The sequence below is a fragment of the Archocentrus centrarchus genome, chromosome 14 (assembly GCF_007364275.1).
Source record: "Archocentrus centrarchus isolate MPI-CPG fArcCen1 chromosome 14, fArcCen1, whole genome shotgun sequence".
Lineage (NCBI taxonomy): Eukaryota > Metazoa > Chordata > Actinopteri > Cichliformes > Cichlidae > Archocentrus > Archocentrus centrarchus.
Genome location: NC_044359.1, coordinates 880,182 through 896,502, shown reverse-complemented (window position 1 = coordinate 896,502; position 16,321 = coordinate 880,182). Strand labels below are relative to the sequence as shown.

At 42.1% G+C, this 16,321-nt stretch overlaps 1 pseudogene; it reads left to right on the top strand.

Moving 5' to 3' along the window:
• LOC115791921 (GTPase IMAP family member 8-like) overlaps positions 1–16,321 on the top strand; it is a 263,474-nt pseudogene that overhangs the window by 147,599 nt on the left and 99,554 nt on the right.

The following is a 16,321-nucleotide window of genomic DNA, read 5'->3' as shown; positions in this document are numbered from 1 at the left end:
TACAAAAACAAACAAAAAATAATACCCACCCAGCCCACCCACTCTCTCCATGCTACAATACATACTGTAAAAATAAATTTAGCTCTTACATTTGGTACAGATATTTAAAGGGCAGCATATTTAATGTGCAGTTCGACAGCAGTTTGTTAATCCGGTGTTCTGGTTTGGAGATGCTGCAGATTTCCAGTTTTTCCAGCAAAACAAAGTATCTCTTTCAAGGAAGTAGTTTCAGGGATGCAACATCCCCAAATATCCACATCTTGGGATCAAGTTCCAAAGAAAGTCCACATACTTCTGATGTGATTTGAATCACATTATTCCAGTAGGTTTGTAATTGTACACAACTCAAAAACATGGAGAAGATCCCCAACAGACCTCTTACACCTTTGGCATTTATCAGAGATACCAATTTTCATCTGCTCCAGTTTTTGTCTTCATATGTGCAGTTTAGATCAAATTTGCATTTAGGCTTTTTTGAGCACTTCTCATGAGCTGGTAAGCAACATTTACAGTTTTCTGAACAGAAAGTTTGTAGTGGTACATTTGGGATCTAAAAAGCATGTTTCAAGTAGGGATTCCTCTGGTTTACTTGGAAATGTTCCTAATGTTTGCCTCCAATGTCTGATCTGTAGATATTTAAAAAGACTGTCTGTGTAAAGTTCAGATAGCTGACTGAAGCTGGCAAAGACATTATTGGTGTAAAGGTCACCTACTAATCTGATGCCTTTGCTGACCCAAGTTTGTAACGTACCATCTGCGCTAGGCGTCGGGATGCTGGGGTTGTCTTTAAGGGGTGTGTTTACCATCATTTGTATATCTAAATCTAAAATAGCGCGTAACTGCTGCTAGTTAGGATTCAAGTGTTTGACATAATTATAGAAACCTGTTTTTTTGTGACCAAGAGAGGATAATTGCTAAAGGTGTAGCTTTGAGTTCCTGTTGCTCTATCGAGATCCACCTCACATCATTGTGTTTTGAGTTGATCCACATCCATAAAATACGAAAATGGGAAGTTATATAATATATTCTGAACCGCCATTAGAGTAGGGAGCCTGTAAAGGGAGAAGTTTAACTCTTGGAATCTTTTTTCACCACAAGAATAAAGATATTACCGTATCCACCTGAACAAAGGTGTGAATGGGGGTTGAGCGCTCAGGATTGGACTGTAGGTGGAGGGTGATGTAATCCACCTCCTCTGGTCAGTGATGGTTGTTCACAGTGATGCTTCTTTCAGCCCTTTGTGTACAGTCACACGTGATCATCCTGAAAAACATTCATTGCCTTTGTTGTTAATTGTTAATCTACATCAGGAGTTCCCAAAGTAATGTGCATACACCCCGAAGGGTGCACGAGCTGCCTCTACACACTGCACAGCACGAATACTGCAATACCAGTCAAATTATGTTATAATTACTAATATTTTGTTCATAATATTGTGAGATATTCATCAAATATAAACACAAAAGTGTAAAGGATCATTTGGACATTTTTGTTATACACATTTATAGCTATTACTTTATGATACAGTTTTCAAATTTTTCTTATTTAGATCATGAAACAAAAAAACAAGTGAGGCAAAACCTGAAGATAAAATATTATTATTATTATTATTATTATTATTGTACAGAAGGCAGAACAGATTTAACAGCTTGTCACTGGTAATGGTCAGCAGTCTTTTTGCTGAATAAAAAGATTAATGACTGCATTATTTATAGCCTAGTCTATAATATAGAGACCAGGGTCATAGAAATAACATCAGTGGGGGGGGCAGAGGGTCACATAGGACGTTATATTTAAAGGTGAAGGATCTGTTCACCTGGGGAGGTCGGTGAATTTACCAGAGGTCACCAGCATCATGAGGAAATGATTTAGGCAAAGAATTACTTCTGCCAAAGAACGACTCAGGCCATTATTCTAACGAGGTGACGACATGGAGCGTCACAGCAGCGGCTCAGAGCCGGCTGTAAGCCAACATGCTCGATGGACTCTGAGTGGAAACCATTTCTGCCTGTTGTTTAGTGATTTCGTGTGCTGGAGGATGTCAAAGCGACCGCACAATGACAGGAGACCCGCTGTGCTGCTTGGACCTGTGATCAATCCAAGTTTAAGGACAGTATCGGAGTTGTTGAGATCCCAGGTCCAGCAAGGTCCCCGGAGCGGCAGGTTTGGTGTGACCCAGTGAAACGTGCCCGGGATGATTTTGTGTTTGAGCGCGGGAATTCACGGCTCTGCAGCATCAAACCTGCAGCACGACATTCACAGGTAACGAACCCAGAGGCTGCAAAAACACATGCTGGAGGCCGTTTGGAAAAGTTCCTCCAAACTGATGCCAAAGGAGCCGGAGCATGGGACAGTAACCCCCTGGGCCCACCGGGTCAGCGCCACGCCTGACACCAGAAGAGCTGTTGCCAAGGGAAAGGGAGAAAGGGCAGTGACATCATCACCACAGAGCTGCAGGACTGCAGTCACTCCAATCAGTCTCTGTTTGATGTGATGATGATAAAAAGCAGACTGCATCCTGCACGCCCACTCGGCCAATGATGTGTTTCTGCTCATCAGCTGATGAGACACAAACTAACATTCCTGATGTGGTGTGGTGGTTAGCACTGCTGCCTCACAGCTAGAAGGTCTGAGTTCGATTCCTCTGTGTGGAGTTTGCATGTTCTCCCCATGCCTGCATGGGTTTCCTCCCACAGTCCAAAGACATGCATTTCCTGGGGTTAGGTTACCTGGTGATTCTAATTTGCCCACAGGTGTGAATGGTTGTCTGTCTCTCTGCGACAGGCTGGTGACCTGCACAGGTGCACCCTGCCTCTCTCCCTATGACATCTCCCCCCTCCTGCACAGGATAAGCAGATGAGTATGGATGATGTTTCTGGGACATCATCACAGTGATGTTATACCGTCACATGAAGCAAGCAGGCCCGGCCGGCAGCAGCATTCACACGAGCAGCTCTGAGACGGAGCAGAGAGGAAGAGGAGCGCTGTGGTGACAACAAATTTATACAATCATGAAAGAAACGTGAAAGAAAACAATGAGCTGCAGAAAACAGACCCTGACCCAGGGGCAGAGGTCACGGGCAGAGAATATCCAGGTAGATAATTGTGATTAAAGGAATATTTTAGTCATCTTTGGTATGAGTTGATTAATTTTAAAGTGCTGTTGGTCATTTGTTGCTTTAGCTCTAACCAGGGGGGCGGGGCCCACAGAGAGGCTGCTGGGAACATTTCACTGGTTATTTTTGATTTTTTTTTAAAGCCAGTAAATAACTGCACTTAAGGAGAAATTTTGTTTTACTCCTGTGTATCCTGAACATATTTTACTGGGAAAAAAGAAATCTGCTTTAAATGTTTTATGATGTTTGTTGTGGAGTGATAATTGTTTTACAGTTTATTTATTTGAGAAAATATCCAGAGAGGGAGTGAAGGGATCATTTTATTTAATTTTTGTATTATACCTTCAGTATAATACAAAGTTCAATTCAGATGAATCTGAAGTTCTTGTTCTCGGCCCCACAAATCTTAGAAACATGGTGTCTAACCAGATACTTACTCTGGATGGCATTACTTTGGCCTCCAGTAACACTGTGAGAAATCTTGGAGTCATTTTTGACCAGGATATGTCCTTCAATGCACATATTAAACAAATATGTAGGACCGCTTTTTTGTATTTGCGCAATATTTCTAAAATTAGAAATATCCTTTCTCAGAGTGATGCTGAAAAGCTAATTCATGCATTTATTACTTCTATTTTCAATTCAATTTTATTTATATAGCGCCAAATCACAACAAACTGTCGCCTCAAGGCGCTTTGTATTGTGGGTAAAGACCCTACAATAATACAAAGGAAACCCAACAGTCAAAACGACCCCCTATGAGCAGCACTTGGTGACAGTGGGAAGGAAAAACTCCCTTTAACAGGAAGAAACCTCCAGCAGAACCAGTCTCAGGGAGGGGGGGCTCAGGGAGGTCATCTGCTGTGAGGGGGGCTGAGGGGAGAGAAAAGACATGCTGTGGAAGAGAGCCAGAGATTAATATCAATTAATGATTAAATGCAGAGTGGAGTATAAACAAAGTAAATAAGGTGAATGAGAAACAGTGCATTATGGGAACCCCCCCAGCAGACTAGGCCTATAGCAGCATAACTAAGGGAGGGTTCAGGGTCACCTGATCCAGCCCTAACTATAAGCTTGATCATAAAGGAAAGTTTTAAGCCTAATCTTAAAAATAGAGAGGGTGTCTGTTCTTATTTTCTTCAATTAATGATGAGTAGTAAGATGTCCTAGCTTTACGGAGGGCTTTTTTATAGAGCAACAAACTCTTTTTCCAGGCTAAATGAGCATCTTCTAATTTAGTGAGACGCCATTCCCTCTCCAGCTTTCGGGTTATCTGCTTTAAGCTGTGCGTTTGTGAATTATACCACGGAGTCAGGCACTTCTGATTTGAAGCTTTCCTTTTCAGAGGAGCCACAGTATCCAAAGTTATACGCAGTGAGGATGTAAAACTATTGACGAGATAATCGACCTCACTGGGAGCAGAGTTTAGGTAGCTGCTCTGCACTGTGTTGGCACTGAAGAGCATAACAATGAAGGAATTAGATCCTTAAACTTAGTTATAGCACTTTCAGAAAGACTTCTACTGTAATTAAACTTATTCCCCACTGCTGTGTAATCCATTAAAGTAAATGTAAATGTTACTAAGAAATGATCAGACAGGAGGGGGCTTTCAGGGAATACTGTTAAGTCTTCAGTTTCTATGCCATATGTCAGGACAAGATCCAGAGTATGATTAAAGTGGTGGGTGGGCTCCTTTACATTTTGAGAGAAGCCAATTGAATCTAACAATAGATTAAATGCAGTGTTGAGGCTGTCATTCTCAGCATCTACATGGATGTTAAAATCACCCACTATAATTATTTTATCTGAACTGAGCACTAAATCAGATAAAAAGTCTGAGAAATCAGACAGAAACTCTGAGTAAGGACCAGGTGGACGATAGATAATAACAAATAAAACAGGTTTTTGATTTTCCCAATTAGGATGGACAAGACTAAGAGTCAGGCTTTCAAAAGGATGAAAACTTTGTCTGGGTCTTTGATTAATTAATAAGCTGGAATTGAAGATTGCAGCTAATCCTCCTCCTCGACCTGTGCTTCGAGCATTCTGACAGTTACTGTGACTCGGGGGTGTTGATTCATTTAAACTAACATATTCATCCTGCTGTAACCAGGTTTCTGTAAGGCAGAATAAATCAATACGTTGATCAATTATTAAATCATTTACTAATAGGGACTTGGAAGAGAGAGACCTAATGTTTAACAATCCACATTTAATTGTTTTATTCTTTGGTGCAGTTGATGAAGCTGTATTATTTATTGTTTTTGAATTTTTATGCTTAAATAGCTTTTTGCTGATTTTAGCTTTGTTTTTTGGTGGTCTGGGAGCAGGCACCGACTCTATGGGGATGGGGTTTTGGGGGGATGGCAGGAGGAGAGAAGCTGCAGAGAGGCGTGTAAGACTGCAACTCTGCTTCCTGGTCTCAACCCTGGGTAGTCAGTTTTTAGGAGGGTTAATAAATTTGGCCAGATTTCTAGAAATGAGAGCTGCTCCATCCAAAGTGGGATGGATGCCGTCTCTCCTAACAAGACCAGGTTTTCCCCAGAAACTTTGCCAGTTATCTATGAAGCCCACTTCTAGGCTGGACTATTGTAATTCATTATTATCAGGCTGTCCTAAAAGCTCCCTGAAAAGCCTTCAGCTGATCCAAAATGCTGCAGCTAGAGTACTGACAGGGACTAGAAAGAGAGAGCAGATTTCTCCCATATTGGCTTCTCTTCATTGGCTCCCTGTTAAATCTAGAATAGAATTTAAAATCCTTCTCCTCACATACAAGGTCTTGAATAATCAGGCACCATCTTATCTCAAAGACCTCATAGTATCATATCACCCCAACAGAGCACTTCGCTCTCAGACTGCTGGCTTACTTGTGGTTCCTAGGATACTTAAGAGTAGAATGGGAGGCAGAGCCTTCAGCTTTCAGGCCCCTCTTCTGTGGAACCAGCTCCCAGCTTGGATTCAGGAGACAGACACCCTCTCTATTTATTTATTTATTTTATAAATTTAAATACAAACATTTTTATCCTGAAACTGAAACTGGGGGCTTCATATCATTATTCATACACAGAATCCCAAATTTTCCATTTACCATCACATGGGGTAAGGTAGGACAGGTAACTCAAACCAAGAGACAGAGAGACAAGTCAGAGAAAGATGCACCTTAATTTTCCAGTGTTTTGCTTTATTTTTTGTATCCAGTGATCCATGTTTGGTGGGTCGGGCTCCATCCAGTTGACTGTGATCATCTTCCTGGCTGTGGTCAGAGAACACATCAAGTATGAAAATTACAGAGTCAAAAGGGATGTTTAATTTTAGTATTTGCTCCAGCACATCTAACATTTCCCCAAAAAGGTTGTATCTGAGGATGGTCCCAGAATATGTGGGTCTGATCACCCGCTTGGCCCCAACCCCTCCACTATTTATCACTAATACGGCTCTTTGAAAGAAAACTTTTGAGTGGGGTTTGAAAAAAAATCTTATTTTGCACTTCCAATCAAATTCTTTCCAGTGCTGACTCACGATTCCTTTGTGGCAGCCACTACAAATGTCCTGCCATGATTCCTCCTCTAAACTGACATTCAGTTCCATCTCCCATTGTTGTTTAATATGAGTGTCATCTGCCTCATCCATCATTAGTTTTATATACATTAAGGAGACTTGCTTTTTCATAGTTCCTGAATTTTCGACAAATGTTTTTCTATGTTTGTTGGTTCTCTTTTAATGTGTTCCCAATCTGAATGTTGTGTTAAATCGTGCCTAATCTGTACAAACCTGTACAGATCGGTTGATGGAAGGGCAAAAGTATCCTATAGTTTGAAGAAGGTCATAAATAAATATAATTACCGGTTTATTGTAATCAGCCTGCGTTCAACCCAGCTGTCAAAGGCCTTATCATACAAAGAAGGTAAAAACTCCACATTGCGCTTGATAGAGTTATAGTTCCCTTCAGTTGTTTCTGTATTTGATTCCATACTTTCAATGTTTGTTTGACCCATTTATTACTTTTTTTTTCTTTTCAGAGATCGCATACTAAGAAACGGGAGAGTTCAGAGGCTTATACCAGGTAATGAGTGTTCCTCAATAGGAACCCACTGTATTTCTGGGTCCTTAATGATCCATGCCACTATTGATCTTATTTGAGCAGTCCAATAATAGAGTCTTAAATTGGGTTTCTTTAAGCCTCCTTTATTTTTACCAGACATCAGAACCTTGAGTCTTATTCTTGGTCTTTTATTCTGCCAAATGAACCTTGATATAATTCTTTCTAACATTTTGAATATAGACTGTGGTATAAAAACTGGGAGTGACTGAAAAAGGAATAGCAATCTTGGTAAAATATTCATCCTAATACATTCAATCCGTCCAAGGAGCGAGAGTGGAAGCTTATCCCATCTATTTAAATCTTGCTTTTTTTTTTTTAATTAATTTATCATAATTAGAGGAGAACAGTTGGGTTGTCTTTGGGGTGTCTTCCAATTTATCTAAATCCTTGTTTGGCTTTTTAAAAACAGACTAAATCATCTAATTGTGGAGGCCAGTCTCCCACAATCATCATAGCTTTGAATTTATTTGTATTAACCTTGTATATATTATATTTATATATTCATTAAGGTTGTGGAGGAGAGCAGGAACAGATGTAATGGGGTTCTCCAAAAATATTAATGTATTGTCCGCAAAGAGTGACAATCCATGTTGAGTGTTTGTTTCGTCACATATTCCCTGAATCCTGGGGTTAGACTGAATCAGTTCTGCGAGTGGCTGAGCATGAATGATGAAGGTGACAGGGCGTCTCCTTGTCGGGTACCACACCCCAAAAGAAAAAACTCGGAGCAATGTCCATTCACCCCGACTCCAGATCTGGGGTTCTTGTAAAAGGCTTGGATCCATCTAAGAAAAGTATCACTGAAGCCCATTTGCTCGAGAGTCTGTTGTGCCAGTCCACTCGATGAAATGCAGACCATGTTAGACCATGACTTGGGAGGGTCTCCTTCTGTCAGTGCATAGTTCTAATCCCTCACCAAAACTGGGATTAGCTCATGGACATACATTTTATAATATTCTCCAGGGAGGCCATCCACTCCAGGGATTTATAATTCTTGAGTCTGAGGATAGTGTCCCGGATTTCTTCCCCTGTGACAGGTTGTGTCATAAGATCTGCTTCCTCACTACTCAGCCTGTTGAGGTTGATTGAGTTAAAAAAATTGTTTATTTTTTTTCCATCTTGTTTGTATGAGTTGTAAAGTTCTTGATAATAACTGGCAAATGCTTTTGTAACATCATGGGATGACTAGAAAGTCCTCCAGTAGCTGGGCATTTTATCTGGACAATCCTGTTTGATTGTGTTTTATGCAGCTGAAAGACCAGCAGTCGGCTTGCTCTATTACCCGATTCATAATACTTCTGATTACTAACAAATAACTGACCCAATTTTTGTCTGTTCTATTTCAACATTTTCAATGTACAGCTCTTTTGGGATTGATGATATTCTTTCTCTAACTCTTTTATCTTGTTTTCTGGATTGCCGAGATATAGAGGTCAGCCAAATGAGCATGTCCCCACTGATCAACATTACTCTTTGACTGAATATAAAACAAATAAAAATAGCCACTAACTGCAAGTTATTTCTACTAATATAAAAAATTTGCCGGTATTGTTTAACCTAAAAAAAGAAATATGAGAAAAATACATGACTTATTTAAAAACAGTACTTTTTAATCATGTCCCCCAGTTTTGTTCAACCCTGTAACAGCATACCAATTCCCCCCTTTTTAAAAATAATGGTTTGGCTCAACTTCCTCAGCACCCAGGAAGTGACATCACTCAAGTCTTTTCCCGCTCACACCGAATGGTGTCTTGTTATTGGACTTCTGTGCAAACCACAGTTTGTCCATAACAAACACCATGTTCGAACATAAGGATGTCCATAAGTGCACATGGCACCAGGACACCCTAGGTCGCAGGCCGATGATCGATTTTGTAATCGTATCATCAGATCTGTGGCCGTATGTTCTGGACACTCGGGTGAAGAGAGGAGCTGAGCTGTCAACTGATCACCACCTGGTGGTGAGTTGGATCAGGTGGCGGGGGAAGATGCTGGACAGACCTGGTGCACCTAAACGTATTGTGAGGGTGTGCTGGGAACGCCTGGCAGAAGCCCCAGTCCGGGAGATCTTCAACTCCCACCTCCGGCAGAACTTCGACAACATTCTGAGGGAGGCTGAGGACATTGAGTCTGAATGGACCATGTTCCGCACCTCCATTGTTGAGGCTGCTGCTCAGAGCTGTGGCTGCAAGGTGGTTCGTGCCTGTCGTGGTGATAACCCCCGAACCAGATGGTGGTTCACCGGAGGGAAAGGGAGCCATCAAGCTGAAGAAAGAGTCCTATCAGGCTTGGTTAGCCTGTGGGACTCCGGAGGCAGCTGACAGGTATTGGCAGGCCAAGCAGAATGCAGTTCGGGCAGTGGCCGACGCAAAAACTCGGGTGTGGGAAGAGTTCGGTGAGGCTATGGAACAAGACTTTTGGACGGCATCAAAGCGATTCTGGCAAACCGTCAGGCGACTCAGGAGAGGAAAGCAGTGCTCCACTCACACAGTTTATAGTGCGGGTGGGGTGCTGCTGACTTCAACTGAGGCTATAGTCGGACGGTGGAAGGAATACTTAGAGGACCTCCTGAATCCCACTGACACGCCTTCTGTAGTAGAAGCAGAGTCTGGGGACGAGGGGGATGACCTGGCTGTCACTGGGGGTGAGGTCACTGAGGCAGTTAAACAACTCCTTGGTGGCAGAGCCCCTGGGGTGGACGAGATTCGCCCTGAGTTCCTGAAGGCTCTGGATGTTGTAGGGCTGTCTTGGTTGACACGCCTCTGCAATATCGCGTGGAGAGCTGGGGCAGTGCCACTGGATTTGAGGACTGGGGTGGTGGTCCCCATCTTTAAGAAGGGAGACCGGAGGGTGTGCTCCAACTTTCGAGGGATTACACTCCTCAGCCTCCCCGGTAAGGTCTATGCCAGGGTGCTGGAAAGGAGGGTCCGTCTGTTAGTCGAAACTCGGATCCAGGAGGAACAATGCGGTTTTCGTCCTGGTCGTGGAACGCTGGACCAGCTCTTTATCCTCTCAAGGATATTTGAGTGTGCGTGGGAGTTTGCCGAACCAGTCTACATGTGCTTTGTGGACTTGGAGAAGGGCATTCGACTGTGTCCCTCGGGGTATCCTCTGGGAGGTCCTGCGGGAGTATGGGGTGTCTGGCCCGTTGTTGCGGGCCATTCAGTCTCTGTACAACCGCAGTGAGAGCTTGGTCCGTATAGACGGTAATAAGTTCGATTTGTTTCCTGTGGGTGTTGGACTCCGTCAGGGCTGCCCTTTGTCACTGATTCTGTTCATAATTTTTATGGACAGAATTTCTAGGCGTAGCCAGGTGGCGGAAGGCTTCTTCCTCGGTGGCCTCAGAGTCTCATCTCTGCTCTTTGCAGATGATGCGGTCCTGTTGGCTTCATCAGGGGGTGGCCTCCAGCTTGCAGTGGAACGGTTCGCAGCCGAGTGTGAAGCGGCCGGCATGAGAATCAGCACCTCTAAGTCTGAGGCCATGGTCCTCAGCCGGAAAAGGGTGGAGTGCCCTCTCCGGCTCAGGGACAAGTTCCTGCCCCAAGTGGAGGAGTTCAAGTATCTTGGGGTCTTGTTCACCAATGATGGGAGAAGGGAGCGGGAGATCAACAGACGGATCGGGGCTGCTTCTGCAGTGATGCGGACGCTGCACCGGTGTGTCGTGGTGAAGAGGGAGCTTAGTGTAAAAGCGAAGCTCTCGATTTACCGGTCGATCTACGTTCCTACCCTCACCTATGGTCACGAGCTTTGGGTAGTGACCGAAAGAATAAGATCGCGAATACAAGTGGCAGAAATGAGTTTCCTTCAAAGGGTGGCTGGCCTCTCCCTTAGAGATAGGGTGAGGAGTGCAGCTATCTGGGAGGGGCTCAGAGTAGAGCTGCTGCTCCTCCACATCGAAAGGAGCCAGTTGAGGTGGCTCGGGCATCTGATTAGGATGCCTCCTGGCTGCCTCTTGGGTGAGGTGTTCTGGGCATGTCCCACTGGGAGGAGGCCCCGCGGCAGACCCAGGACACGCTGGAGAGATTATATCTCTCGGCTGGCCTGGGAACGTCTTGGCATCCCTCTGGATGAGCTGGAGGAGGTGGCTGGGGAGAGGGAAGCCTGGGCTTCTCTGCTTAGGCTCCTGCCCCCGAGACCCGGCCCCAGATAAGTGGACGAAAATGGATGGATGGATGGATGGATGGATTAACATTTATAGTTAAGAGTGTAACTGTGTTGTGATGTCAGTAGTTACATTGTTAAACTGATTCCAGTGAAACAGATTTTGTATACAGCATTCAGTCTATGCTGTCCTTCATTTTTTTTCTTCTCACAAGATCAATCTAAATGTGATATTTTAAAACAATGTTAAATATCATATATCTAGTGCTATGTTTCTTTCTTGTTTGTTTTAATGAATTAAAATGAATTTCAACTTGATTAAATGTTGTCATTTATTCAACTCGTTACTGGATACGTTGTTATACATTTTTTGATAGTAATAACAAATATTAGATTGTTTGTTGAACTGTATGCAAAGTAGAAAACATAAAAAAGCCTGATCTAAAGTGTATTTTCATGATTTATGAAGACTGCTTGTACATATTCTACTTGACAGTCAAATTATTGTTTAGAATCAAATAAAATATACTTACAATGACTTAGTTTACACAAGGAACAGGTGATGACAAAGGAACTGGAAGAATTAGTGAAATTATGTTTTAGAGTTATACAAGAATAAAATAGTCCTGTTACGGGGTGGAATTTAAAACAACCTAGGGAACATAGAAATAACTAATAATTTTTGGGATTTCATTTATAAGGTGGGAAAACATCTTTTATCAGTGGTTCAAATAGTTTTTCAGTAGCTGCAAAGTTCAGAAACACTATTTTCTAAGGTTTATTTTTCAGTAACCTGAGAACCCAAAGATGTTAGATTAAACTCATTGTCATTGTGCACAATGAAATGATGGTTCCAGATCACTCATCCAGAGATGAGCGTCTGCGGTCATGCAGCCAGAGACCGGTGCTACCGTTAGGCAATGTGGTTTAGGGTTTAATATTTTTCCCGAAAATGACATGAATCAAATCCCGGGAAATGACGAGCCATTTCCCGGGAAATAAAAAAGTTTATTTATTTTTTTATTTTAATTAGGCCTTCTGTAGCCTGTGTCGGCCTTAACCTATTGTGATATTGTAGAGGTAGCTTTCCAGCTATGTCCTGTTATGCCCAGTAGGGGGCAACGTCGGCTTGATTAACGCAATAAAACCTACATCTCGACATTCGAGTGCTCGAGCTATGCGGTGTTGTATCGTTCCTCAACACTCCCTTAACAAATATAATTCGAATATTCCTCCATTGTACATGGAATTATACCAAGCTATTTTACAACTGCTGGTGCAAAACAATACGGTTCATCTCCACACAGCATTGATAAAGGCTCAGCCACGCTGTCGTGGCGACATCTGTTGCGCTATATCTCCACCATTGGAACGCTGTAATAGTCATTGAAAACTTAACTACCGTACTACACTATAATATGACATAACACAGGGCCTTGAGTAATGCACTACGACTTGGTCATTGCCATTCTGGCAACAACAAATTTATAACACCGTGTCTGAGGGTTAAAGTAGGTTCGCTGTGAATCGTCTATTGAAAAACTGGCCAATCCTTATAGCCTAAAAAATATACATTTTACTCAACTCCATTTTAAAAGCGAAATATGTTAAAGCAATCTATTTCATGATAATTTCTTCACACATTAGGCCCGTATCCTAATTCATGATTGTTAGTAAGCGGCTGCAAACGAGGAAAAGAAACACTCGAAGTTAAACAGATATTTCTTTATTGTTCAGGGCAGGCATATTTTATAGGCTATATAATGCAATATAACAATATATAATAATATAGAATTATATAATACAAAATACCTTAGGGTAAACACATTGCCTACGATTTCAACAAATTAAAGAGGAAAAAAGTACAACTGTGTAATACCTCTATTAAAACGCTTGAGATGAAGGCTGAAGCCTTAAACGGAGGCTGAACGTGCCTGAAATGAAGAGAAATGCTTTTCGCATTAAACGAACCCTTCTCTCAATATTTCCTTAAATTTAACATTCTGAAGCTTTCTTTTCTTTCTGAAAGTCAAATCGATGCGCGCGACTTTTTTCCCGGTTTCCCGTCTAACGTTTCCCGGGAAACGGGAAATGGTTCTGATCGCATTTCCCAGGAATCCCGGATCCCGGGATTAAACCCTAATGTGGTTTAAGTGACTTGCCCAACGCAGTGCAGGGACAGGGGCTTGAACCAGCAACCCGCCAGCTGCAAGATGAACACCTACCCACTGCCACAGCATATTTTAATTCTTATTCTGCTACGCTCTTCCTTTCTAGTCCTGATGAAAGCGATTCTATTGCCCCTCAACACACTTTTAGCTCCTCCCCATAGAGTTGTAGGGGTTACATTTCCTATGTCATTGAATTCAGTACAGTCACTCAGGTCTTATTTCTTGTTGGTTAGCTTCATTATTTAAAAGGGATACACTGACTCTCCAGAATTTGAATTGTTTCTTCGGTCCTATTTTAAATTTGAAAACCACTGGGGCACGAGCTGATAGAGTTATAGCTTCAATGTTACACTGAGCAGCTCTATAACAGTCTGTCCCTGAAATCAGGACCATGTCTCTCCTAGAGTAACAGCCATGTACATGTGAAAAGTATTTTTCTTTGGGATGTAAATGATGCCAGATATCTATTAGTCCTAATTCCTCTGTCATTGTATTCAGTGTTATTGATTTCTTCAACTTAGAGCCCTTGTCTGCTTTGAGGCGGTCTACTGATGCTCTCAAGACATAATTATAATCTCCTCCAATCAAAATAATACCCTCTGAGTTGTCTACAAGCAAAGATGTGATATTTCTAAAGAAGTTGGGGCAGTCCTCGTTTGGTATGTATAGATTGAGTAAAGTAATTTTAGTGCCCCCAGTTATCATCCCGTATCTCCCCTCTTTGTCTGAAAATGTTTTTTTTTATGGCAGAAATATACTGATTTTTTCAAAAGGGTTGCAACTACTCTTTCTCCCGCCCTCAAATGAGGAGTGGATGGACGATTTTCTGCAGACACACAGACAGATTATGTTAATTCAATTAAACACTTCTGACCATAGAGGAAACTATTAGTAATCTTTGAGCTGTGAAAACAAAGCCATGGTACAGAAGAGGTGAGAGGTCAAAGCCATGGTATCTGGATAACAAAAGCACATCTCTGCAGTCCACTGTTAATTTCGTTGACAAAATGTTTTCGTCAACGACCCTTTTTTTCATGACGATAACGAGACGATAACTAAATTAAAACTACCTAAAATGATGAAAATGATAACGAAATTAATTAACACTTTAGTCAACGAATGAAAACGAGACGAAAATGCTTGGCGGGGACGAAATCCAATCAGAACTTATTTAATGTTGTGACAGGCTGGGACAAGTTAGGAAAACATCCAATCAAACGCACAGATTTGCTCTAAACCCGGGAAGACCAAACTAGCCTGTGATTGGTCGTTGCTTCCGATAGAACTAAGTGATGTAACCAATGTCAGCAGGGAGAAAGAGAAGAGCCGATGTATGGACACGTTTGTCCTTTGATGCTGTGACAAACCAAACGATGTGTAAACCATGTGGGGCGACTATCTCGGGTAAAAACACGACAAATCTTAAACGACATCTGCAAACCAGTCACCCAGATCTCCATGCAAAGGTCAGCATTTTAATGTCATGCAGGGTAAAGTGTTTTTCCCAGTTTGTGTTTAGAGAAAATCTCCACACCGCGGTGGATTAGCCTTTATAATCTTAGTCCTGAACACTGCCCTGTACCTTTCAGAGCATCCTGCTGTAAAACGCTCCGATTATCTCAGTAAGGTGGTGTTACTTCTGGTCTACCCTTAATTTCACGTTCCTTATCCGAAAGATGTGTTTCTTGTATCATTGCTATTGCAGTTTAACTTTAATTGGTTGAAAACTTTTTTCTCTAAATTGGGCTACACAAATGTTTCACATTATAAGTAACACAAATTAAAGCCTCCATGATGTTTTCTTTTGTTCTAACATGCTTTTACTCTGGTTGATTTTATATTCCTGCATTGTAAAATGATGTCATATTTAACAGAAAATCATCCCCATTCAGTCCCAGGAAAACAAACTGTACTTCCACATATCCGACTGGATTAATTAGTCCAACTTAGAAATCAGTTTTCAAACCTGATTTAACCAGTCCCTGTTGTAACTTGGGTGGAGGATAGTCACCGTTCCTCCGTGGAAAAACACACAGTGTTGGGCTGCTGTCGTCCGTCTTCGTAGAGCGGTGCGTTGCAGCACTAGATGAATGATCCATCCGCAGGATAAAAATACTAAAAAATAAAAATTTCTAAAAAGTCCTAATTTTCTCCTAACGTAATGTTTTGCACCATAACATGGGCTCAGTGTGGGTACGATTTATTTGTCTGTGCTCAGAAAAATTTTGATCACGGTGTGCGAGAGCTACGGTGGCCCTGAAGTGCAAACCACATCAACAAATCACTAGTCACAACACAATCACGAATCACAAAACACAACGACGTTAACAAACCGGAAGAGGTAGGTCCCAGTGGGAAAACCTGGGAAATCGCTGATTGAATGATGCCACTTTTGTCTTTTGAACCGGATGTTAGGGCTTTAGCGTGTTTGTTGAAAACATGATTACTGGTGACAGCTCAACCAGCTCTTTTCTGCAGCTAGGCCAATACATAGCACTGTGACTGTATTCCCGCCTATCCAAACACTGAAAGAGCAAATGCTCTAACTTCCGGTTCAAAAGACAAAAGTGGCGTCCAATCAGCGATTGGACACACACAGCTCCCTCTGGTGGAAGGTCAGGTGGATGGTTTCTGTTTACAAACTGGTTTGAATTACCTATAATTAAATATAATGAAGGGTGATCTATATTTCTACCAGCTTCAGTCTGTTTCTGAGAGTCTGGAGAGGAGTGCTGAACCCACGCTGACCAACTCAGGTGTGTAAAACCCACGCTGTGCACAGCTTTAGTCTGTGAGTCTGCGGGGGCGTGGCCTGCTGCCACCTGCTGCAG